The sequence below is a fragment of the Aegilops tauschii genome, chromosome 2, assembly GCF_002575655.3.
Source record: "Aegilops tauschii subsp. strangulata cultivar AL8/78 chromosome 2, Aet v6.0, whole genome shotgun sequence".
NCBI lineage: Eukaryota > Viridiplantae > Streptophyta > Magnoliopsida > Poales > Poaceae > Aegilops > Aegilops tauschii.
In genome coordinates, this window is record NC_053036.3 from 98,018,662 (window position 1) to 98,044,778 (window position 26,117).

A 26,117-nucleotide genomic window follows, 5' to 3' on the forward strand; every position below is an offset into this window, starting at 1 on the left:
AATGCCCAGATATGGCCGAGGTGCCGCCGGAGGCCGCGCCCACCTTGCACAGATGCCCGGCGTCTCCACCGTTTTCGTCTGTCATGTTAGCGTTGCCTTTTTTTTCTTGGCTGAGATGTTGCTGACGCCGCCCAGTTTTGGTCCGGAAGTCGTCGCCGGCGTGTTGGACAGATGCAGCTACCGAGTTAAGGATGATGTTTCTTTCCTTGAAGCTATCATCGTTGGTGTTCCGAAACCAGTGAACCACCAAGCGTGAAAAAAATCCCACAGCAGCAGCGCTAACAAGATACCATTGATCCTACTACAGTATGTACTCCCTGTTTAGATCCGTTAAGGGCCAATGTCAATCAAGCATATATTGTAACAGTTAACTGCAGCAGTAAATAATCACCTTCAGTTGGTGTTCAGAAAGTCAGAATTTTCATTTGTTTTGCAAGATAAATTAATACTTTTCTTGCACTTTCAGTTTAAAATTAATTAAGACTTTTGCCTCATAATCATGCCAAAAATATGAGATGTGAAACTAATTCCAAAATGAGTACATGCATCGTTTGGCTAGATAGTGTGCCACCTCCTGAAAATTGTTTAACAAAAAAGTTATCGGTGGCCATGAACACCCAATGGCAATGCCCGTGATGGTCATGGATAAAATCATCTTTTCAACTGTCTCTTTACAGACAGCTATTGGTCAACTAAATAGCCGTGAAATTTTTGGGAGAGGGGAATTTTGAGTGGCATATATGGCTGAAATCTGAGTAATAATACTCTACAAACAATAACAAACGAAATGTTCATGATTTAAAAAATGATTGCAAATAGTATAAAATGTTCATGAATTCAAAAAATATTCTTCACTTTAGAAAATGTTCAAAAATTTGTAAATTGATCATGAATTTGAAAAATGTTCAAGATTTCACATATGTGCATGAGTTCAAAAAAATGTTCCTAATTAAAAAAAATCAAGATTTTTGGAAAAAATTGAGAGTGATAGTCTATCTCGATGATGCAGCAAAATATGGTCATGCCATTGGAGATTATTATTATTTTTTTCTCCCGTTGCAACGCACGGGTCCTTTTGCTAGTAATAATAAAGCACGGGCTGAGTTTATCTGGGTCACCATCGCATCCTTTTTACAGAAAGGTCCCTATGGTTTTTAGGAATTAAACCCGCCGCCCCTATTTTAGTGAATCTGAAAAAACGTTTCGTTTTTGTAGAAACCCTCCTACATCTGTAAGAATTCAATCCCCGCACCCTCCCGATCCCATCTCAACCTCCAGCCCGCCTCCATCTCCTGCCCTGCTCCGCCCCGCCCGGCTGCCACCGCGCCGCCGGCCATTGCCCCGCGCCGCCGCCTCCTACCCCGCCGGTGCGCCTACCCCTGCAGCCATGGCGCATCACCCTCCAGCTAGACCCCTCCTCGGGCAAGATCTCCTCCCAGAGCAAGACGACGAGCACGACCCAGCCCCACCCGCGCACGTCACCGCCCCATCCGTCGTGGCACCACCCTCCCCCTTCTCTCGATTGACAGGATTCGCCGCATCTCGCGTGACGTGACACGGCTGTGCTTCACCTGTCACCGGCCTCCTTCCGGTTCCCTTGGTCGCAGACGATGGTCAGGCACCGATGAGGAGTTGTTCGCCAATCGAAGGAATGGATGAAGGATGTGGTATCCAGCCGGCGAGTCCCAGCCACATTACCTTGCCGAACGCTGTGGTGCTCAGCAATAATTTTTGGTTTGATGGATTGTCGTTGGCTGTTGCAGGTAAGATGTTGACAAATTGTTTCTTTCAGATTTAGAGTGTCATTGTACAATGGCTTGCTATGGGCCTAAGTAACGTAGGTTTACTGATCAATTTTGTAGCTAATCATCAGTATCAAGAAGTATTCACTAGCACTTCCTGTGTCGATTGCTATGGCTAACTTCTGTAAGGTCATTTTTAGCCAAAATTTGTTGTACATGTAGACACAAGGTTCATTAATGGTAATAGATGATTAGAGAGCAGCAATGAAATACTATATGTGCCTAAATTGATATATTTAACTCCATGTAAGTATTATTATGCAGTGGTGTATTGTTCTTTCTCTGAATTATATGTACCAAACTGTATGTTCAGCACTACTTCAGCTTCACGTATGTGGCAATGTAGCTTGTGAGCCTAGCTATATTATGCGCAAATATAAAAATCTGCAGTTCTTTATCAGCATAATAATCATGACCTTCAAGGGATGCCCATTGTAATTTTGGTATATACTTGAGATATTTGTTTTGGTGTCTGCTTGGGAATAAGGGTAAAAGGTCCAGAGATGAAAGCCTCACTTCAAATTCTGTGATGGGTCTCTCTAACATTGCAATTATGCAATAAATTCCTCTCGAATTTACTATATATTACCAGCTTCCTTCCATTTAATTTATATATTTAATCCCATCAATGTCTATGTCACATGCTTCATCAATGTCTATGTCATCAACTACGCTATGACAGGGTAGTAGTTGCAAGTGTGCGAAGAAGGATAACGCATGCTAGAGCCTGCAGGTAGTAATAGTTGATTATACTTGATCGGTTTGATCCTTTCTACACGGCAACACCAAATTCAGTGTATTTTTATTGACGTAGGTACTCAAATTCAGTAAGAGTTGGTACTGGACATCATGTATACTAATTGATAAGGCTTTGGTTAGTTCTGATCACCAGCCTACCGGTTAGTTTTATCTGTGAAAAAGTTGTGCCCCTACTTTCTAATGGATATGCAGCTGTGTATTCCTAAGAAAAGTATATGAGCTAGGAATTCGACTACTAGCTCAAGGACCATCAGGGAGCTGAATTTTTACAATGTTTTAGAACTGAGGCATAGCTAAAGCCCGCAGGTTTTGAAACATTAAAGTGTATTTAGTTCATGTAGTTCTGTGTATTCCAAGACCCCAAAGAAAGAAAAAGAAGAAAAGATCAGGAAAAACATTCCTCCAAGAACATGTAGAGCACGACATGGAAAATACAATATATAGTTGCTGTGCATATTAATTTGTAGAGTACACCATCAGTTTAATGGTAATCTCGGACTCTGCTCCTTCGCTATTTAAATTAAACATACCAGACTTCCATTATGTGATAAGCTATTGATAAATTTTCTAAGAACAAAAGCTTTCTTTTTACAGTCCCAGTTGCAACATGACATCAATTTTTCCTTAGGGGGTCTAAAATTAATTAGATGATTCCTAGCGCTTATAGCATTATCTATCTGAGGGAGCTTTTGTTGTTCGGATTATACCAAAGAGTCCAGGTACATATGCTTAAGCAGAACTATTTAGTCACATTTGATATCTTTTTTATCACCAAATATAGCAGGGCATAACTATTTTCTTAATCTTCACCAGGTACCACAAAATTCAGAGTAGTTCAGCGAGTGATAAATAGGTTTATCATGTCTACCTTTTTTTTGTATAAAGTTCAGTTGGCAATATTTGAAGAATACAAGGAGCTGTGAGGTGAGTACGGATCAAATGAAGAATGGGCAAAATGCTCAGGTGTTCAAATAGTTCTATTTTTTCTACATTCAGCCAACTGGAGTATCCCGCTCTCCCTTCTATAGGTTCTACATTTCAATCCTTATTTTGTTGAATCATCAGGTACTTGCATTCTATTGTTCAAGATGTGTAATTTTTCTGTAAGTTTTCTGACAGTTAACAAAATCATTGACTTATGAAAGAACTCTTAGTGACGAAAGTGTACATGCAATGAGTTATGCAGTTCACATACAATTTTTACCAACAGATAGTTTCCTTTACTTAATTGGTTCATTTATTATTCTGTAGTAATCAATCATGTATTCTTAGAGTTTTGAAGGATCTCACATTTCATGTTGTCTATAACTAAGCATGCTTCTAACAAGGGTGAAGGAAATATTGTGTGGGAATGAGTGGAAATCTAAGCATTCCTACTTATATATATATATATATATATATATATATATATATACACTCTTATAAGGGCGCGATGCAATTTTTCACTCTCCAAAAAACCAACCGGAGCAACTCAAATGGCCCGCTGAAGCCCATAACACGACCTGCTAGCGCCGCCGTCTTCCTCCCCGGGCCCCCGCTCGCGCCGCCGCCTTCCTCCCCCGCCCCCCGCTCGCGCCGCCGCCTTCCTCCCCCGCCCCCCGCTCGCGCCGCCGCCTTCCTCCCCCGGCCCCCGCTCGCGCCGCCGCCTTCCTCCCCAGCCCCCCGCTCGCGCCGCCGCCTTCCTCCCCCGGCCCCCGCTCGCGCCGCCGCCTTCTTCCCCCGGCCCCCGCTCGCGCCGCCGCTTTCCTCCTCTGTCCCCCATCGCGCCGCCGTCTTCCCGCACTTGCCACCTATCGCGCCGCCGCCCTCCCCTGCCCCCCAGCTCGCGCCACGGCCCGCCCTCTCCTGCAGTCCGGTGACCAAGATGCTTCAGTCCAAATCCATGTGCGGGGAGCTACGAGGATGAATTGCTTTTTGGTAAGCACCTATCTCAGACATTCATGCGTTTGTTTCGTCCAAGCTCATGTATAGAATGTGTGCCTACAGGTTCAACTCTGATGCATTGTCGATGGGATTACGTACAAGCCATTTTTCAATGCAACAAGAAGATGTACGAAAACTTGTGCCGATGTACCTTGTCCTGAAGCTCCTATACGCACTTATTTGCCCAGATGTATGAATCTGACCGTAAGAACAAGGTGTGTCCCTCTACATATTCAAGAGAAAAAATTGATTGCCGAACATGCTTGTGTTTATGAATTTAGTTTCGCTATATGTTTACAAAACAGTTGAGTATCTATCAGAAACTCAATTAGGTTTATATATTAAAATGGTAGTTCAGCACACGTAATTTTGGTTGTAGTTTTGGCAAAAAAATCACATCAGTTCAAAAATGAGAGACAGTAAAGTTCGGATAAAATTAATTGAACAGGAAAAGAACTAGTGCGATTCAAATTCGGGTGACCCAAAAATTTGGACAGTTAAATAAAATAGTTCAGCCTATATGTGTGCTACCCCGCTTCGTCTATGTAAAAATGCTACTAAATCAGTGATTTGATTCAGCAGCCTGCTTCGTCTATGTAAATGCCATCTCATTTTGCTTCGAACATTTGCTTTGTGATGCATGCTCGCTGATCGATTATCAATATTTATTTAGTTTGTACTCTCTGAATTGTTGAAAAGATATTGAACACTTACATGTGGTAAACACCTTTACCTTAATAATTGCCCCCAAATTAAGTTGCCAGAAAAATTCATCACCAAATTGAGCATATATAGAAGAAAATAATTGAACTTACTGCTGTGCAAGCAAAAGGCATGGCCTCAAAATGTCAAAATCTTCTGATAAATTACTTCCGTCGTCGTGTTGCAAATGGAGCCAACGTAGGCCTTTTACCTTTCTTAAGAATACGAAAATTTTATATCAGAACAATTCACACACTAACTTCTTTGACATTCAAATTTCTTTTTCATGAAGTTCATAGTTTTGTGTCCTTGGTGTAGATTCGTCGATGCTCCTCTTTCTCGGCTAGTGGGCCAACACGGGTGTCCTCATGGTGGCCTCCCTCCGACGATCTGAGGTGCCCTCATGGCCTCCTCTGCTTCCTACCTAGCAGATCACGGCGGCCCTCCCCCACTTGCTGCTCATCATCATCGATCTCAACAACGATGAGGGGCCAAAATAAACGTGAACCTCGTCGCCCTCTTCATGGTAATGATTCCTTACCGCTGCTACAAATCTATACTTATTGTTCAGTACTACTAGTACTGATCAAATACGAGTTGATTGAAAAATGGAGTTGATTCCTGGACCCTGACTATCCTTCTACAAATAGTACTCAATAGACTGCCACTGGTTGTTGTGTTCTTCCATAGCCATACACAAGTGTTCTCTCTGTTGCATGCTAGTTGTTTCTGCAAATTCCTAAGTGGGGACTGCTATGACATTAGGTGATCCAATTTTGAAAAGTTCACTCCATCTGCATGTGCAAGTTCACTGCCTCGCCGGCCTGCGGCTCCTCCATGGACGCCTAGCTCCTCTACTAGAGCCACCGCGGCCCACGACAGCCCAAGGTGGCGGAGTTCGTTGCGTCCATCAGTCCAACCCCATGGCTTCAGGGTGGCCGAGTTTTGTCGCGGCCGTCAGTTCGGACACCTGCGTCACTGCGTGCGTTGCTACCACTGCCATTTGCGTCACTGCATGCTCTGTCACCGGCCTCATGCGCACCGTGACCCCTGGCGCACTCCTTCCTCTCCGTGACGCTGCTCGTGCCCTCCCAGGCTTGATCTCCTGCTGCAGCGATGAGCTCCTGTACATTGCTGAAGTTTCGTACCTGACGGCACCAGAACGAGGATGCAGCAGCCAGGCTGGACCCCAGTTCGTGCCTCCCTCTCTCTCCCTTAGCTACATCATCACTGTTGCAGTGCTGCTGATTGATTTCTTGTAGTGAACTGTGATGCTCTACTGACGGAGAGAAGTTTGGAAACTGCACAAATATTGGTATTTTGGAGTTATGAATTTGGTGCTCCGTAGGTGCCTGCTGGTATATGCAAGTGAGGGCCAGCATTTTTTTCTTCAGATTCTTGTGTTTGTACAAGGGCTAAAAGTATTTAGTTGTACAAATTGAAATTCCACATAATCCTCTGACTGCAAGTTTTACTTGTGACTTTGATGCTTCGTAGGTGCTTAAAAGTATTTAGGTGGGTGGTTCGACACCGCTGCGTCCAGCAGTCCAACACCGCCGCCTGAGGCCGTTCACTGTCGCAATGCCTACTTTCGCCCGCGCCTCCTTCCCGGTCATCGTGAGGTAAACCTTGCTCGAAATCTCTCTTCTCCATCTCCCGACGGCGAAGATCTCCGTGCCTCCTGTTTGAACCGACATTTTATTTTGAATTGAACTAGTGCCGCTTTGATTCAGACCTGATGGAAGAAGGCAGAACCTCTGTCTCATACGCAGTAATATTGCTCTCTCATCTCTCATCTCGTAGGCAGTAATATTGCTCTCTCATCTCTCATCTCGTAGGCAGTAATATTTTGATGAATGTGTTACAACACAAATGTCGTATTGACATTCAGTAGCTTAGAGAGAGTAGCACAGAGAAACATTGTTGTGTTGTGGATGACAAAGAACACATGTGACAGCAAGTCTAGGTATTACTACATGGGGAGTACAAAATTATTTTTGCTGAGAGATCACTTGAATCCTTGATAGCTACTAGCCATAGGAACTTAACCCAGAAAAAATGTGCGAAAAAGAAACATTTTGTACTACCATTAGTCATTGATGGCGTGTAATGTTATATTTTCTTACTTCCCTAGCGTTGAATTAGAACAGCATTTTCAAGAGCTGCATTAGCTCATTACTTATCTCTTGTACTGTTAATTTTATTTTCAAAACCGAACTTGTACTGGGTACATGAGTTCCGATAGTAGCTTCTCTTTCACAAATTTTACATAATCAAACATTCTTGATGTGCTGCCTTTCTTCCAGATATATAGATTCACTTTTGAATTCGATTCTCAAATCAGACATTCATAATTCTATTGCCAGTTCTGAAACAAAGAAATGTTTGCGTAACAGACCCATAAAAAACACCAAAACGAATCCCCATCCTTGGTAACTTGCTGGCTTTGATCTTCCAGGGCAGCATGAATGATCAGTACTCCCTTTAATCAATGTGCGCTGATCGAGCCATAGTAGCATCTCATTTGTCCTAAATTCTTCCACTCTCTGGAAAGAAAGTCCCGGAATGGATGTGAACAGAGTATACTCCCATGGTTTTGCGAGAAATCGTACAATCAGAGTACCGTAGTACATGTGTGTATTGTGATTTTAATTGTGAGTTGGAGTTCAGAAATAAGATAACAAAAAGGTACATAAAAGAACCCAAAAGCATTCGGTACTTCTTGAAACCTAAAGTTCAGTTCAACATGTTTTTTATCATCAGCTCGTTAAGAACCCCACAAATGGTTCAATGTGTGTGTTCAAAAAGATAGCTGGCTATATATAAAAAAATCAGTAGCTTGGCAAAAAGGAGTTCATATCAGTTCAGACTTGAGAGGCCTTGTAAAATCACCAGTCTTTGAACCTTTAACCTGTCATTATATTGCTGACTCCCCTATATGTAGGTGCTTGTCCAGCAGGCTATAGAAGGCTATATCTAAATGCTGTTTTTGATGTCTTGTAGTGCATAGAAGGCTTAAAAAATCATGTTTCTCTAGTTGAAAATTTTGATGTTATGTAGGTGCTTGTTAGGACTTGGGCACGAGCTCGTCCAGCAGGGGTGCTGGCAGCCGTCCAAGTGGAGCGTTGAAAACAGTACGAGTAGAATCACGGGTCGCGGCCACCAACTTCACCAAGTGCTGCACATCCGTCCAAGTCGAGCACACACACAGGGAGAACACCAGCGCCTTTGCTTTGCACATTGCTTGGTCATGCATAATTGCTGATGGATGCAGCAAGTGTTTTATTACTTTGATCTTCTACAAGACTCAATTTTGTCTCAGTTTTCATGGATGCTAGCCGGCAAGTGACATAATTTTGGTTGCCATTTCTCTATGTAGCAGATTCCATCCGCACAAAAAATGCTACTGCAAATTCTTCTATGTAAAATATGAATAAGGTTCAATTCACAAAAACATGTGGAAGTTCGCTTGGGAAATTCTGCAGTCTATTTGATTATGTCAGGATGTACAGAATGACGACTCTTTATTGTGTGCCTTCAGCACAATTTAAAATTACTCATTGACCGTATGTCTAATCGGTTTTTCTTTGTTTACAGAAAAACTAATATGTGAGGATTATCTCAGGTTTCTTTTTGAACTTGTAGCGTTACTGTACATGAACTTGTACATTACCTTGTTATCAATTTATGTGTATGTGTGTTGGTAACCACTGCTACTAGCTACTAGTTACCGATCTGACCGTTGTATTAGTGCAGCTGCTCTATGTAATTAGCCCCTTGTTGGGTGAATCTTGTACTATTTGCTAGCTTTGGCATTGTAAAAATACAACAAGTTCACAGCTAAAAAAGTTATAAGTTCAACACAGCGTAATAGATTAGTTTTTTGTTGTGGATAGTACAGATGCACATTGTTGTGTAGTACATGTGTCCATTGACCAAGTGTGCTGCAGTACTCACGCGAGTGAACTTCTCGTCGGAAAAAACTGCACACGTTGTTTTTTGGTACTGTTTTCGCTCTAGTTTTTTAACCGTTTATCGGAATGAGGCATGTAATATACCGTTGAAAAGCTATGGATTAGGCGCAACTTCGACATGTTGAACACTTTTCGAGATTTGTGACAGCCTGATTTTTTGCCCTTTCTTTTTCTTTTCTTTTTTCGAGGTTTTTGCGTGAGTTTTTCCTTTTTTGTGGCTTTGTGGTCTAGAAACTGAAGAAGATGCTCTCTTCTTGGCTTCCAGAGTGGCTTGTCATTCCCAAATCTTTCCCTAAACCCTGTCATTTTCATCCTAGCCCAAATCCCAATATTCTTTTTATTGGGAATATTTTCTTTTCTATTAAAGGAATGACTCAAATTGCCCTAGGTTGTGACTGCTCTTAAACCATAATGATTTTGCAAAAACGTTCAATATACTTGAAATATGTTGTCAAGAGCTTTCCAACGATATATTACACGCCCCGTTCCGACAAAAAAATTACAAAAAGTTTTTGAACTAAAGAAGACGATCTGTTAAACACAACTGAAAGCATCAGTTCAACCGCTTCGAAAATATCAGTACAACCGCCTGAAACCGTCAGTTCAAAAAGGTTAATATATATATATATATATATATATATATATATATATATATATATATATATATATATATATATATATATATATATATATACAGCCGGTTTATTCTGCTAATATTAGCAGAATAACTTTTCTGATAACACTTCCGCACTGCACGCTCAACGCAAGTGCACGTCATTCTTTGAACCAAGTGCGCTGCAGTACTCACGCGAGTGAACTTCTCGTCGGAAAAAACTGCACACGTTGTTTTTTCGGTACTGTTTTCGCTCTAGTTTTTTAACCGTTTATCGGAATGAGGCATGTAATATACCGTTGAAAAGCTATGGATTAGGCGCAACTTCGACATGTTGAACACTTTTCGAGATTTGTGACAGCCTGATTTTTTGCCCTTTCTTTTTCTTTTATTTTTCCGAGGTTTTTGCGTGAGTTTTTCCTTTTTTTTTGGCTTTGTGGTCTAGAAACTGAAGAAGATTTTATTGGGAATATTTTCTTTTCTATTAAAGGAATGACTCAAATTGCCCTAGGTTGTGACTGCTCTTAAACCATAATGATTTTGCAAAAACGTTCAATATACTTGAAATATGTTGTCAAGAGCTTTCCAACGATATATTACACGCCCCGTTCCGACAAAAAAATTACAAAAAGTTTTTGAACTAAAGAAGACGATCTGTTAAACACAACTGAAAGCATCAGTTCAACCGCTTCGAAAATATCAGTACAACCGCCTGAAACCGTCAGTTCAAAAAGGTTAATATATATATATATATATATATATATATATATATATATATATATATATATATATATATATATATATATATATACAGCCGGTTTATTCTGCTAATATTAGCAGAATAACTTTTCTGATAACACTTCCGCACTGCACGCTCAACGCAAGTGCACGTCATTCTTTGAACCAAGTGCGCTGCAGTACTCACGCGAGTGAACTTCTCGTCGGAAAAAACTGCACACGTTGTTTTTTCGGTACTGTTTTCGCTCTAGTTTTTTAACCGTTTATCGGAATGAGGCATGTAATATACCGTTGAAAAGCTATGGATTAGGCGCAATTTCGACATGTTGAACACTTTTCGAGATTTGTGACAGCCTGATTTTTTGCCCTTTCTTTTTCTTTTATTTTTCCGAGGTTTTTGCGTGAGTTTTTCCTTTTTTTTGGCTTTGTGGTCTAGAAACTGAAGAAGATGCTCTCTTCTTGGCTTCCAGAGTGGCTTGTCATTCCTAAATCTTTCCCTAAACCCTGTCATTTTCATCCTAGCCCAAATCCCAATATTCTTTTTATTGGGAATATTTCCTTTTCTATTAAAGGAATAACTCAAATTGCCCTAGGTTGTGACTGCTCTTAAACCATAATGATTTTGCAAAAACGTTCAATATACTTGAAATATGTTGTCAAGAGCTTTCCAATGATATATTACACGCCCCGTTCCGACAAAAAAATTACAAAAAGTTTTTGAACTAAAGAAGACGATCTGTTAAACACAACTGAAAGCATCAGTTCAACCGCTTCGAAAATATCAGTACAACCGCCTGAAACCGTCAGTTCAAAAAGGTTAACAGCATAATATTCTGTTACGCGTAACAGAATAGCCCAGATATATATATATATATATATATGTATATATATATATATATATATGTATATATATATATATATATATATATATGTACAGCCGGTTTATTCTGCTAATATTAGCAGAATAACTTTTCTGATAACACTTCCGCACTGCACGCTCAACGCAAGTGCACGTCATTCTTTGAACCAAGTGTGCTGCAGTACTCACGCGAGTGAACTTCTCGTCGGAAAAAACTGCACACGTTGTTTTTTCGGTACTGTTTTCGCTCTAGTTTTTTAACCGTTTATCGGAATGAGGCGTGTAATATACCGTTGAAAAGCTATGGATTAGGCACAACTTCGACATGTTGAACACTTTTCGAGATTTGTGACAGCCTGATTTTTTGCCCTTTCTTTTTCTTTTATTTTTCCGAGGTTTTTGCGTGAGTTTTTCCTTTTTTGTGGCTTTGTGGTCTGGAAACTGAAGAAGATGCTCTCTTCTTGGCTTCCAGAGTGGCTTGTCATTCCTAAATCTTTCCCTAAACCCTGTCATTTTCATCCTAGCCCAAATCCCAATATTCTTTTTATTGGGAATATTTCCTTTTCTATTAAAGGAATAACTCAAATTTCCCTAGGTTGTGAAGCAACCTATATTTCCATCACTCCAAAAATTCCCAAATAATTCTCATAAATTGTTTGGGTCATATCGTGATCAAATGTGGCAAAACTTTTCATTGCCATGTTCAAAAATAATCCTCCAATAATTCATTTCCTATTTTGCCCTAAATGGCACATTGTGAAGCAAGTGCCATTTTCTTTTTCCCAATTGACCTAAAACTCCTCGGACATATTTTCATGTCCATATAATTGCCACATGCCAAAATGCAACCTCATTTGCCCAGTAATTGTTTAATTATGATTTTCCAAAGTTTCTGTCCAGAAAGAAGCTTTGTGAAGGAGGTACATGCTAGGAATATCAAAATGAGTTGCAATTTTGCATGGGACTTAATATCATCATATCATAGCCCTCCACCAAAGTTGAGCTCATTTCATGCCTCCATGTGAGCACAGCTTCAATTCTTAGTTTCTGGTCAAACTTTCAGTTTGTGAAGCAAGTATATTTTATCTTACTCCATTATGGCTGTAAATTTTTCTATACCTTCTAGTATCCATATAACCTACCTACACCAAGTTGTGGCTCAATCCTTTTGACCATTTGTCCTGTGGATTTTTCCAAGTTTCTTCTTATAATAAATCTTTCTGAAGCAAGTGCTATTTTGGTTCCTCCAAATGGCATGAAACTCCTTGGGAATCTTAATATCTTCAAATAATTGGGCCAAAACCATTTTCAGCTCAATTGACGCAACCATGTCAGTGCATCATCCAAATTCCCATTTCTGACCAGTGGGTCACTTTCTACAGCAACCACCCTTTAAACTCCTCCTCTTAATCTGATTTCTTGTGATCGTAGTCACCTTAGTGTATGATCATCACCAGACAAACTATTTACTGAGTTACCTAGCTGGTGTCCCCATTGCACAGCACAAACACTTGGCTACTGGTTTACTTTGGAGCTAAGTGCAAATCTCTTCTTTGACCCTGGAATGATTTATTGCCTCAAATATACTAAGGTCACTAGGGTCAATCCACTGGACATGGTCGTCCTGGCCAAAACGAGCTATTTGCACCAGTGCGCGTGGTGATCACGCTTGCGTCATGCAGATTGCGCGCTCTAGCTTCTTCTTGTCCCTGTGCTCGTCTCCTCCCTCCTCATCTCGACCTCCAACCATGTCTAGTAGCTGCCCCGTGAGCCTCTGCATCGCTCTGTGCCTCTGCCTCGTCGTTGTTCGCCATGAATGCGTTGCAAATGCCATGCCCGTGCCATGCCCAGTCACTGCCCTCCATTAATGCTTGGTCGGGAGCTCGCCCGTGAGCTCCAGAAGCCTCCCCTCGGCCTATATGAGGACCCCTAGACTCTCCCGCAGCTCCCAAGCCCCTCCTCGTCCCTCCTAGCCCACCAGAGCCACGGCATCTCGCCGGAGTTCGCCTCTGTTCGCCTCGGCCGCCGCTGTTCCTCCTTGGTTCCGGCGAGCTCGAGCATCCCCTCCTCCCCTGGTGTTGTCCTCGATCTCCCCCACCTCCTCGCAGTTCGCTCAAACCCCTTGCCCCTCGCCTGAGAGTTCCGTGGCCGCGTCGCCCTAGCCCGGCCGTCGTCTCCGTCGTTCGGCCACCGCATCCTCCGGCCGTCCCGAGCCTCCTTGTGCCTCCCCGACCTCACCACGGCCTCCCCCTCGTCCTCGCGAGCCGCCCCGACTCCTCAGCCCTCGCCGGCGCGCCCTGCTCCGACAAACACCACCTCCGCCGAGCTGCCTCTGCCCTCCCATGGCGCCGCCTCTCCCCTCCAGCTCTCTCCTCCCCGGCGTCCGTGCTCCCTCTGAACGGGTACAGCGCAGCCCCGCGGTCCCGCCGGTACCCTCGGCCGGGCCGGGGATCGCTGGAGCCGGCCGGCCCCTTGGCCGCTTCCCTCCCCTGCCCCGCTCTGTTCCACGGGAGGAACAGAGGCGCGGGAGGAAGAGGACGACCTCGCTGGCCCCTCCCCCCTGCCCCTGGGTCCCACGCGCCAGTGGCCCAGGCGCCTCAGCCCATGTGGATAAGTGGAGACGGGTTTCTCCCGGGTACGCTTTTCTTTTGTGAAAACGTATTTTCCTTCTACTTCGGTCCAGAATACGTTTTCACTTTCAGAAAACGTATTTAGCCTTATGCGCTTTCAGTTTTTCCTCCCAGGGACCCGTTGGTGATGAAAATATTCACAGATTGGTCCCTGATCTTCTACACCTCATAACTCCGCAACCGTAACTCCGTTTAAGGTGAAACCAATGCTCACTTCTTCGTATCGTCGAGCTCTTTCTGTTGGTTTCATTTTCACTATGGTTTGACACTGTGAAAATGACCTTTTGCCCTTGCACGTAAACAACCCCCTCCGAGAGAGAACTGTTTCCGGCAAATCTTTCCGCGGCTTCACCGCACTTCTCCCCGGTGCCTTCTTCATCCCCAGGCAAGCCACAATACCCAATTGCATGATAGTCATGCAGTAGCCATGGTTTTCAACTTGAATCTTTACTAAATGTTTGCTTGTTGAAAAGATGGTTATCGCTGTTCTGGTAATGTTTAGAGTTGCATGTTCACTTTTGTGCTATGTTGTCTTGTAATCTGTTATCATGTTCTACCTGCTAGTATCTCCTTTCATATGTTTATGATTGCTAGTGGTACATGTTGATGTTGGTGAATGGTGATGGTCATGCTAGTCAGTATGCCATGCTCAGTGGATATGATTTATTGTTGATATGGTGGATAGTTATGCGATACCCTCATGATTATGTTGATATCATGTTCATGTATTTTATCATGGCTCAGTATATTTGCATTCAAGTTAACCGGATTAAATTGAACTTGAACAACTGTTGGCTGAGTCATGGTGCCGCTGAATCGATGCTGAGCAGTGCAACCACGCTTACCGGTATGGGACGGTCCTAACTGGGTCTATTGTCGTGCCTCTCGCCGGTGCCTCCAACGAGGCAAGGTTATGGGCACGCGCTACCCTGATCAGGTAGGCGGACATAAGCCTTGTGTGCCTGTTGTTGAGTTAGTTTTTGGATCCGGGTCCCAGAGTGGGACGGGCCACGACGGTGGTCCTTGTGTCTTGAGGTAGACACGGGGCCACCCATGACTTAGCCCAGAGGGGAGTTGGTCGGAGTGGCCGGGAGTGTGTCATGGCAGTAGATCGGTTTTGTCGGAACGCCGTTGGTCCACCCGAATGGGAGTGCGAGGCCATGGGTTCCGTAGTGTGGGTACAGTGTACTAACCTCTGCAGAGTGTATATTAAATCTATCAATAGCCGCGCCCGCGGATAAGGGCCCAGGTCGAAAGTAGGTCACACCATGAGTCAACAGTAATAAGAATAATGTGCTTAATAAGAATGAGATAAGTTGGTTGTGATCGCCGTAAGGATCACGAGCCATTTAGTGGTCGGGTTGTGATCGCCGTAAGGATCACGGGCCAAGTGTTGGTCGGGTTGTGATCGCCGTAAGGATCACGGGCCAAGTGTTGGTCGGGTTGTGTGTAGGTCGGGTTGTGATCGCCGTAAGGATCACGGGCCAAGTGTTGGTAGGGTTGTGATCGTCACAAGGATCACGGTGGTATCGAGGATACCGAGTTGTTGTGTATTCCTGATGTTGTGCGAGTAAAGATCAAGCTCCTTGTGGTCATTTAATGATTACTACGGTATTGTTTATACCAAGCTTGATTTGATCCTAAGATGATTGTGTGATGTCCGAGGTCGGTAAGTGATGCATGTGATGGTCACAAGGTAGCCCGAGCAGAATAAGTGGTGCATGTAGTGACATCATGTTGCATGATAGTGTTGCCGGATTAATATGTTCATGCCATGTTCATGTTGTGTTAACTGTATCATGTTCAAGTTGTTCATGCTATATTGTTCTGATGATATCATGTTAAATTCTGCCTAACCTGTAATTGCCATGCTGTTGTCTGCCTTGAATGCTTCTGGTTTATTGTGAGCTTGCAAGTACATTCAATGTACTAACCTGGCGTGTCATGCCAGTTTGCAGGTCATGCCGGATTTGATTGCTTGCTTGTCGTGGTTTCCGTTCGTGCGAGCTAGGATAAGTGTTCCAGCCAGAGTCCCTGCGGAGTGGAGTTCACCACCGTCGTCGTTGTTCCGCTGCATCGAGTTGTTCTGCTGCTTGCATAGAACAACAGTGGCAGGCGTAGTGTCGCCGTACCGAGGTTATTTATTGTAATATCGGAGACCTTGTATTCATATTCGTGTAATAATAGAAAGCCGGTTTGTTCTATGCTGAGCAGTGCCGTATTCCAGAAGACTTCTCCTCGATCTCTGGGCTGGAATACGGGGCATTCCGGTTTTCTCTGAGCCGGGGTGACACAGGCTTGGTATCAGAGCAGGTCTGGCTGTAGGACGCCCTAGACCGCGCGAACATTAGAAATCGGTAGTATAGAGTCTGGCTTGTTTATTGCATTTGGTTGCAGCATTTGTTTGTTGCATAGCATGCATATAGCCTTAGTATTTGTACTAACGGTTTATCTGGTGAGTGTAGCTGGCATCGGTTTGGATCCACTACAGCTCAACCTTTGCATTTCTCCAGTCCCTTTTTCTTTTGGTGTTTGGTGTCGTTTCTGTCCCAGCAGAGTGATGCCAAGTGATCCCGACACTGTTTGCAAAAATGGTGCTCAGGTATCGCACCGATGTCTTTCTTTCAGTCCCGTCTATCATTTCGGTGATGGACATGCGTCTATCCCGGATCGTTCTTATCTTTTGTCGTGTTGGCAACCCTTAATGATCGTAGTTATCAAGAAAGGGCAATGTCAGCAGCCTCAGTTTTTCCCCGCTATCCTATTTCTTGGACGAGTACGGATCTTTTTCCGTCCGCTTGATAACAATTTAGTTGCGACCTTCGTGTCCCACTACATGATTACCGAGTACGTCCTTACCTCCGAGCTTGTCCAGGTTGCTATCTGGCTAAGCTAGCACTTGGTGTAGCGCTGTTTACACCAATTCTTCCACACATTTATTCGTCCTCGTGCACATCGTCACAGCATATTAGACCGCAATACCAGAGTTTCCGCGAGATTTGCGTGCTTAGGTGTGCATGCATATTATTGTGTGAGTAGCAGTAATATGTGGTGATTGCTTGATTAATTATATTAGTAGGATGCTTGTGTGCTTTTGTTTTAGTCCTTTCTTTTGTTCCTTTCTTTGGGCCTTCGGTGTTACAAATTCTTTCCCTATTAAAGTTGCTCGTCAGCCGACACTGGACCCGAAGAGTCAGCAAGAAATGCATATATTTGGAAACTCAGCTAAACAAAATGGAATTATCAGCAGACTGCACTGAAAAATTGGGAATATCTTGTCTGGATGCAAAAGAAATCCTGGATGGACCGTCAATATCAAGTTTGCATTAGTGTGCACTCATCACAACAAAATGATTAAATCAGCAAGAAGATAAGTTGTGTGCAAGGTTGACAGAATATTATCAAAGGTATGGCTCAGATACAAGTTTAATTTTTCGTTGAGGATGATTTTGGAACTCGATGTACCTGGAAGCAAGCAAATATATGGCATATACTCAGAAAGGAGGATAGTCCAGTAAAACCCTGTTTCATACAGGAAATCAACATCAGAAATATTAAGATGGTATGTATATGTGGTACTCGGTCCGCATATCACAATAAGAAGCTTCTGGTGGAAGCAACCCAATCTTCCCTCGCAAGATACCAGAGAAGCTTCCAAAGCAAGATTCATCTATCTTCCTCAGTAAGATACATGGATGACTTCTCGCGCAAGGTACTCTGCCTTCTTCAGTAAGCAACCGCAAAAGCTTCCGGCATAAGGTACCGAGTCTTTCCCCAGCAAAGTCTTTAAGGGGGTAAGCTTCTGAAGCACGATATTCAGTCTTCTTCAGCAAGTTGTCTGATGAAAGTTTCAAGCACAAGCTATCAAATATTCCTCAGTAAGACATTGGTACAAGGTAGTACGCTGTGAATTGACAGCATATGGCAGTGAATCCCAAGAATCAGATCCGCAATATTTTTGTCAGAATCAAGAATCAGTCAGAATACATGTCTGTCTCGGAATCAGGTCCTCATATATATGCAATGAGCATACCATCAAGATCTTACAAGTCACTCGGATGAGGATCTGATAACCACGTGAGGATGATTAAGAGAAGAAAGCCAGTATACACCGCAGTGTGACAAAGGATTATGAGGATTGACGACCTCAATGAGCTCAATACAAGTACCCGTGAACCTGGAAAATGATCCTGATGAGCCCTTGTCCCCTTTTTCTCCAATGACGGCACCACACCTGTGATCTGAGCTGTTTCTAGCTATCCGGGGTGGATGCCGATTCTTGTTTCTCTCTTCAACAACTGTCACGAGTCTGAGCTGCTTTTCGGCCGTCTCGTACAACTGTTGAGTTTCTTTTTGTGACAGTAGTGTTGGAAATATGCCCTAGAGGCAATAATAAATGGTTATTATTATATTTCTTTGTTCATGGTAATTGTCTATTGTCATGCTATAATCACTACAGGAAACAGCTACTTTGCCGTCTGCCACGGCGGACGGCAAAGGCTCGAAAGGCGGACGGCAAAGACCTTTGCCGTCAGCCGCGGACGGCAAAAGGCTCCGGCAAAGAAGGCTACGGTAAACAGCTGCTTTGCCGTCTGCTTCCTGGCGGCTGACGGCAAAGGCCCTTTGCCGTCTGCCGCGGACGGCAAAGAGAGCGGACGGCAATAATTGTGCTGTCAGTCCGTTAAGTGGCTAACGACAGGCCTTTGCCGTCCGCCGCTGACGGCAAACTTTCTAGTGCCTTTGCCGTCCACTTCCGCCTCGCCCGCCGCATCGGCCGCCCCCGCTTCCGCCTCGGCCTGCGGCGCCACTTCCGCCTCGGCCGCCGCGTCGCGTCGCGTCGGCCGCCCCCGCTGAGGCGCTGCCGCCTGCCCCTCCTGCCCACTGCCGCCTCGCCTGCCCCGCGTGCCCCGACGCCTCCTGCCCCCGCTTCCCGTTGCCGCGCTGCACACCTGCCGCGCTGCCGGCAGCCGCCTCGCCTGCCCCGCGTGCCCCGATGCCTCGCGGTCAACGCCGCCCTCTCGTCTTCCGCGCGCCGCCCTCTCGTCTTCCGCGCGCCGCCGTCTCGTCTTCCGCGCGGCCATCTCGTCTTCCGCCCGCGGCCGTCTCGTCTTCCGCCCGCCGCCCTCTCGTCTTCCGTGGCCCGGCGTCTCCGTGCCGCATTAAATCCGCCCGGCGCTATAAAACCCGCCCTGCGCGGCGCGTTTGGTCACACCGGCCACCTCCTCCACCGCCCCGCCCCCCTCCTCTCCCTCTTCACACCGGCGTTCTCTTCGCGGGATGGCGTCCAGTGACTTGGACTCCGACGGCGCGGCACCGGGCGGCCATTGGCCGTCGAGCCTCACGTTGGGGCAGACGGAGGACCTCGCTCGGTTCGGCCTCTACGTGCCGCCGCCGGCGAAGCTGCCGCGGCCGTGGAGGATCTCCGCGGACGGATTCCCCACGCAGTGCACACCGACAACGCCGGCAGAGCTTCGCGCGCACCCCGGGGGACGCTACAACCGGAAGGGCCGCCGCCATTTTTGGAAGGGCAAGCGGTTCGACGAAGTCATCGGCGCCTTCAAGCGCGCCGCCCGTGGGCTCCCCGTCGGCGACATCACAGGCGAAGCCGGGCCCTCCGGCCTGCGCGGGCGCGGGCGCGCCCCGCCTCCTGGCCCCGCCCCACCAGCCCCGGCCGAGGTTGTGATCCCGCCGGAGCAGGCGGCGCTCCAGCAGGACGGCGACCCGGAGGACACGCCCGGGCTCCTCGCGATCCTGGCGCAGTCAGCGGAGGAGGCCGCCGCGGCGGCGGCGCTGGAGGCCCAGGAGGAGGCGGCGCAGCAGGCGGCGATGGCGCCGCCGGAGTGGCAGCAGGTGCCGCCGGAGTGGCAGCAGGAGTGGCAGCAGGCGCCGGCGGCGGAGGAGGAAGAGGATTCGGACGACGTCCCGGTGGACTGGGACGACGTCGCGAACCGCTCCAGCAGCGACGATGACGGCGGCAACGGCCCGGCCCTGATTGACCTAGATAGCGACGCCGAGTAGTTTTTTACTATTTATTATGTACGAACTACTTTATGTACGAACTTTTTTTAGTGTGTTGTTTGCGGCCCTAAAACTAAACTAAAACTAAACCTAAAACTAAAAAAACAGAAAAAAGGAAAAAAGGGGTAGAGCTCACCTGAGGCAGGGCTGGTGGAGGAGGTCGCCGGTGGAGGAGGGGGGCGGGGCGGTGGAGGAGGTGGCCGGTGGGGGGCCGGGGCGATGGGGCGGCGGGGGGCCGGGGCGGTGGGGGCCCCGGGGCGGTGGAGGAGGGCGACGGGGCGGCGGGGCGGTGGAGGAGGGCGACGGGGCGGCGGGGCCCGGGGGCGGTGGGGCCGGGGCGCCGGGCGGCGGCGAGTGCTGGGGGCGGCGGCGCGCGGCAGCGGTGGGGTGGGATGTGGGGTGGGATGTAGTGCGCGTCGGCGAGGAGAGAGAGAGAGAACAGAGAGTAACGGGCGGGGGGGGGGGGGTACGGGCCGTTAGGTAGTCTCCTCTTTGCCGTCCGCCACTATTTGCCGTCCACCCTTTTGCCTCTTTGCCGTCCGCTGGCAGACGGCAAAGAGGTGGGGCGTTAAGTTTTCCCCAAACGGGCGGGGGGTGGGGGCCACCTCTCTCTTTGCCGTCCGCCAGCTGACGGCAAAGAAAAGAGCTTCTTTGCCGTCTGCCACTTCTTTGCCATCCGCTTTTTGGTAGCTGATGGCAAAGAGCTTCTTTGCCGTCAGCTAGCGGACGGCAAAGAGCTGGCAGATGGCAAATTAGTTGATTCCAGTAGTGAATTGTATTGTCCGGAAATCGTAATACATGTGTGAATACATAGACCACAACGTGTCCCTAGTAAGCCTCTAGTTGACTAGCTCGTTGATCAACAGATAGTCATGGTTTCCTGACTATGGACATTGGATGTCATTGATAACGGGATCACATCATTAGGAGAATGATGTGATGGACAAGACCCAATCCTAAGCATAGCATAAAAGATCGTGTAGTTTCGTTTGCTAGAGCTTTTCCAATGTCAAGTATCTTTTCCTTAGACCATGAGATCGTGCAACTCCCGGATACCGTAGGAGTGCTTTGGGTGTGCCAAACGTCACAACGTAACTGGGTGACTATAAAGGTGCACTACGGGTTTCTCCGAAAGTGTCTGTTGGGTTGGCACGGATCGAGACTGGGATTTGTCACTCCGTGTGACGGAGAGGTATCTCTGGGCCCACTCGGTAATGCATCATCATAATGAGCTCAATGTGACTAAGGCGTTAGTCACGGGATCATGCATTGCGGTACGAGTAAAGAGACTTGCGGGTAACGAGATTGAACAAGGTATTGGGATACCGACGATCGAATCTCGGGCAAGTAACATACCGATTGACAAAGGGAATTGCATACGGGATTGATTGAATCCTCGACACCGTGGTTCATCCGATGAGATCATCGTGGAACATGTGGGAGCCAACATGGGTATCCAGATCCCGCTGTTGGTTATTGACCGGAGAGGCGTCTCGGTCATGTCTGCATGTCTCCCGAACCCGTAGGGTCTACACACTTAAGGTTCGGTGACGCTAGGGTTGTAGAGATATGTGTATGCGGAAACCCGAAAGTTGTTCGGAGTCCCGGATGAGATCCCGGACGTCACTAGGAGTTCCGGAATGGTCCGGAGGTGAAGAATTATATATAGGAAGTCAAGTTTCGGCCACCGGGAAAGTTTCGGGGGTTACCGGTATTGTACCGGGACCACCGGAAGGGTCCTGGGGGTCCACCGGGTGGGGCCACCTATCCCGGAGGGCCCCGTGGGCTTAAGTGGGAAGGGAACCAGCCCCTAGTGGGCTGGGCGCCCCCCCATGGGCCTCCCCCATGCGCCTAGGGTTGCAAACCCTAGGGTGGGGGGCTTCCCACTTGCCTTGGGGGGCAAGGCACCCCCTTGGCCGCCGCCCCCCACCCTAGATGGGTTTGGCCGGCGCCCCCCCTCCCAAGGGGGCCTATATAAAGGGGGGGAGGGCAGGATAACTACAGCCTTGGGCGCCTCCCTCCTCCCCTGCAACACCTCTCTCTCTCGTATAAGCTCGGCGAAGCCCTGCCGACATCCCGCTGCATCCACCACCACGCCGTCGTGCTGCTGGATCTCCATAAACCTCTCCTTCCCCCTTGCTGGATCAAGAAGGAGGAGACGTCGCTGCACCGTACGTGTGTTGAACGCGGAGGTGCCGTCCGTTCGGCACTCGGTCATCGGTGATTTGGATCACGGCGAGTACGACTCCGTCATCCACGTTCATTGGAACGCTTCCGCTCGCGATCTACAAGGGTATGTAGATGCACTCCTTTCCCCTCGTTGCTAGTATACTCCATAGATGCATCTTGGTGAGCGTAGGAAAATTTTAAAATTATGCTACGATTCCCAAAAGTGGCATCATGAGCCAGGTTTATGCGTAGTTACTATGCACGAGTAGAACACAAAGAAGTTGTGGGCGTTGATGTTGCCAATTCTTCTTGCCGCTACTAGTCGTTTCTTGTTTCGGCGGTATTGTAGGATGAAGCGGCCCGGACCGACCTTACACGTACGCTTACGTGAGACAGGTTCCACCGACTGACATGCACTAGTTGCATAAGGTGGCTAGCGGGTGTCTGTCTCTCCTACTTTAGTCGGAACGGATTCGATGAAAAGGGTCCTTATGAAGGGTAAATAGAAATTGGCAAATCACGTTGTGGTCATACGTAGGTAAGAAACGTTCTTGCTAGAAACCTACAAACCACGTAAAAACTTGCAACAACAATTAGAGGACGTCTAACTTGTTTTTGCAGCAAGTGCTATGTGATGTAATATGGCCAGAAGATGTGATGAGTGATATATGTGATGTATGAGATTGATCATATTCTTGTAATAGGAATCACGACTTGCATGTCGATGAGTATGACAACCGGCAGGAGCCATAGGAGTTGTCTTTATTATTTTGTATGACCCGCGTGTCATTGAATAACACCATGTAAATTACTTTACTTTGTTGCTAAACGCGTTAGCCATAGAAGTAGAAGTAATCGTTGGCGTGACGACTTCATGAAGACACAATGATGGAGATCATGATGATGGAGATCATGGTGTCATGCCGGTGACGAAGATGATCATGGTGCCCCGAAGATGGAGATCAAAGGAGCATAATGATATTGCCATATCATGTCACTATTTGATTGCATGTGATGTTTATCATGTTTTTGCATCTTATTTGCTTAGAACGACGGTAGTGAGTAAGATGATCCCTTATAATAATTTCAAGAAAGTGTTCACCCTAACTGTGCACCGTTGCGAAGGTTCGTTGTTTCGAAGCACCACGTGATGATCGGGTGTGATAGATTCTAACGTTCGCATACAACGGGTGTTGACGAGCCTAGCATGTACAGACATGGCCTCGGAACACACGCAATACACTTAGGTTAACTTGACGAGCCTAGCATGTACAGACATGGCCTCGGAACACGGAGGACCGAAAGGTCGAGCATGAGTCGTATAGAAGATACGATCAACATGGAGATGTTCACCGATCTTGACTAGTCCATCTCACGTGATGATCGGACACGGCCTAGTTAACTCGGATCATGTTTCACTTAGATGACTAGAGGGATGTCTATCTGAGTGGGAGTTCATTGAGTAATTTGATTAAATGAACTTAATTATCATGAACTTAGTCTAAAATCTTTACACTATGTATTGTAGATCAAATGGCCCACGTTGTCCTCAATTTCAACGCGTTCCTAGAGAAAACCAAGCTGAAAGATGATGGCAGCAACTATACGGACTGGGTCCGGAACCTGAGGATCATCCTCATAGCAGCCAAGAAAGATTATGTCCTAGAAGCACCGCTAGGTGAAGCACCAATCCCAGAGAACCAAGACGTTATGAACGCTTGGCAGCAGCGTGCTGATGATTACTCCCTCGTTCAGTGCGGCATGCTTTACAGCTTAGAACCGGGTCTCCAAAAGCGTTTTGAGAAACATGGAGCATATGAGATGTTCGAGGAGCTGAAAACGGTTTTCCAAGCTCATGCCTGGGTCGAGAGATATGAAGTCTCCGACAAGTTCTTCAGCTGTAAAATGGAGGAGAATAGTTCTGTTAGTGAGCACATACTCAGAATGTCTGGGTTGCACAACCGCTTGTCTCAGCTGGGAGTTAATCTCCCGGATGATGCGGTCATTGACAGAATCCTTCAGTCGCTTCCACCAAGCTACAAGAGCTTTGTAATGAACTTCAATATGCAGGGGATGGAAAAGACCATTCCCGAGGTATATTCAATGCTGAAATCGGCGAAGGTGGAGATCAGAAAAGAACATCAAGTGTTGATGGTGAATAAAACCACTAAGTTCAAGAAGGGCAAGGGTAAGAAGAACTTCAAGAAGGACGGCAAGGGAGTTGCCGCGCCCGGTAAGCCAGTTACTGGGAAGAAGTCGAAGAATGGACCCAAGCCAGAAACTGAGTGCTTTTATTGCAAGGGAAGTGGTCACTAGAAGCGGAACTGCCCCAAATACTTAGCGGACAAGAAGGCCGGCAACGCCAAAGGTATATGTGATATACATGTAATTGATGTGTACCTTACCAGTACTCGTAGTAGCTCCTGAGTATTTGATACTGGTGCGGTTGCTCATATTTGTTACTCAAAACAGGAACTACGGAATAAACGGAGACTGGCGAAGGACGAGGTGACGATGCGCGTCGGGAATGGTTCCAAGGTCGATGTGATCGCCGTCGGCACGCTACCTCTGCATCTACCTACGGGATTAGTTTTAAACCTCAATAATTGTTATTTAGTGCCAGCTTTGAGCCTGAACATTGTATCTGGATCTCGTTTAATTCGAGATGGCTACTCATTTAAATCCGAGAATAATGGTTGTTCTATTTATTTGAGAGATATGTTTTATGGTCATGCCCCGCTAGTCAATGGTTTATTTTTGATGAATCTCGAACGTGATGTTACACATGTTCATAGTGTGAATACCAAAAGATGTAAAGTTGATAACGATAGTCCCACATACTTGTGGCACTGCCGCCTTGGTCACATTGGTGTCAAGCGCATGAAGAAGCTCCATGTAGATGGACTTTTGGAGTCTCTTGATTACGAATCATTTGACACGTGCGAACCATGCCTCATGGGTAAGATGACCAAGACTCCGTTCTCTGGAACAATGGAGCGAGCAACCAACTTATTGGAAATCATACATACCGATGTGTGCGGTCCAATGAGTGTTGAGGCTCGCGGAGGATATCGTTATGTTCTCACTCTCACTGATGACTTAAGTAGATATGGGTATATCTACCTAATGAAACACAAGTCTGAAACCTTTGAAAAGTTCAAGAATTTCAGAGTGAAGTTGAGAATCAACGTGACAGGAAAATAAAATTCTTACGATCAGATCGTGGTGGAGAATATTTAAGTCACGAATTTGGTACACACTTAAGGAAATGTGGAATAGTTTCACAACTCACGCCGCCTGGAACACCTCAGAGAAACGGTGTGTCCGAACGTCGTAATCGCACTCTATTGGATATGGTGCGATCTATGATGTCTCTTACCGATTTACCGCTCTCATTTTGGGGCTATGCTTTAGAGACTGCCGCATTCACTTTAAATAGGGCTCCGTCGAAATCCGTTGAGACGACACCGTATGAATTATGGTTTGGGAAGAAACCTAAGCTGTCGTTTCTAAAAGTTTGGGGATGCGATGCTTATGTCAAGAAACTTCAACCTGAAAAGCTCGAACCCAAGTCGGAAAAATGCGTCTTCATAGGATACCCTAAGGAAACTATTGGGTATACCTTCTACCTCAGATCCGAAGGCAAGATCTTCGTTGCCAAGAACGGGTCCTTTCTGGAGAAGGAGTTTCTCTCGAAAGAATTAAGTGGGAGGAAAGTGGAACTTGATGAGGTGATAGTCACCCCTTCCAAACCGGAAAGTAGCGCAACGCGGGAAAATGTTCCTGTGGTGCCTACACCGACTGGGGAGGAAGTTAATGATGATGATCATGAAGCTTCGGATCAAGTTACTACTGAACTTCGTAGGTCCACAAGGACACATTCCGCACCAGAGTGGTACGGCAACCCTGTCCTGGAAATCATGTTGTTAG

The 26,117-nt window shown here is 46.3% G+C and overlaps 1 long non-coding RNA gene across 10 annotated transcripts; it reads left to right on the forward strand.

Annotated features, from left to right (window-relative positions):
- The first annotated feature begins 1,253 nt into the window (after positions 1 to 1,253).
- On the forward strand, positions 1,254 to 9,047 carry LOC109772410 (uncharacterized). Of its 10 annotated transcripts, none has more exons than XR_012201930.1 (7): positions 1,254 to 4,478; positions 4,548 to 4,699; positions 5,505 to 5,712; positions 5,952 to 6,378; positions 6,449 to 6,554; positions 6,684 to 6,808; positions 6,904 to 9,047. It is a non-coding gene; the product is annotated as an uncharacterized lncRNA (long non-coding RNA). The 10 variants fall into 10 exon arrangements; XR_012201927.1 differs by having other exon boundaries at positions 8,247 to 9,047; XR_012201929.1 differs by having other exon boundaries at positions 5,952 to 6,554.
- Positions 9,048 to 26,117: the final 17,070 nt, after the last annotated feature.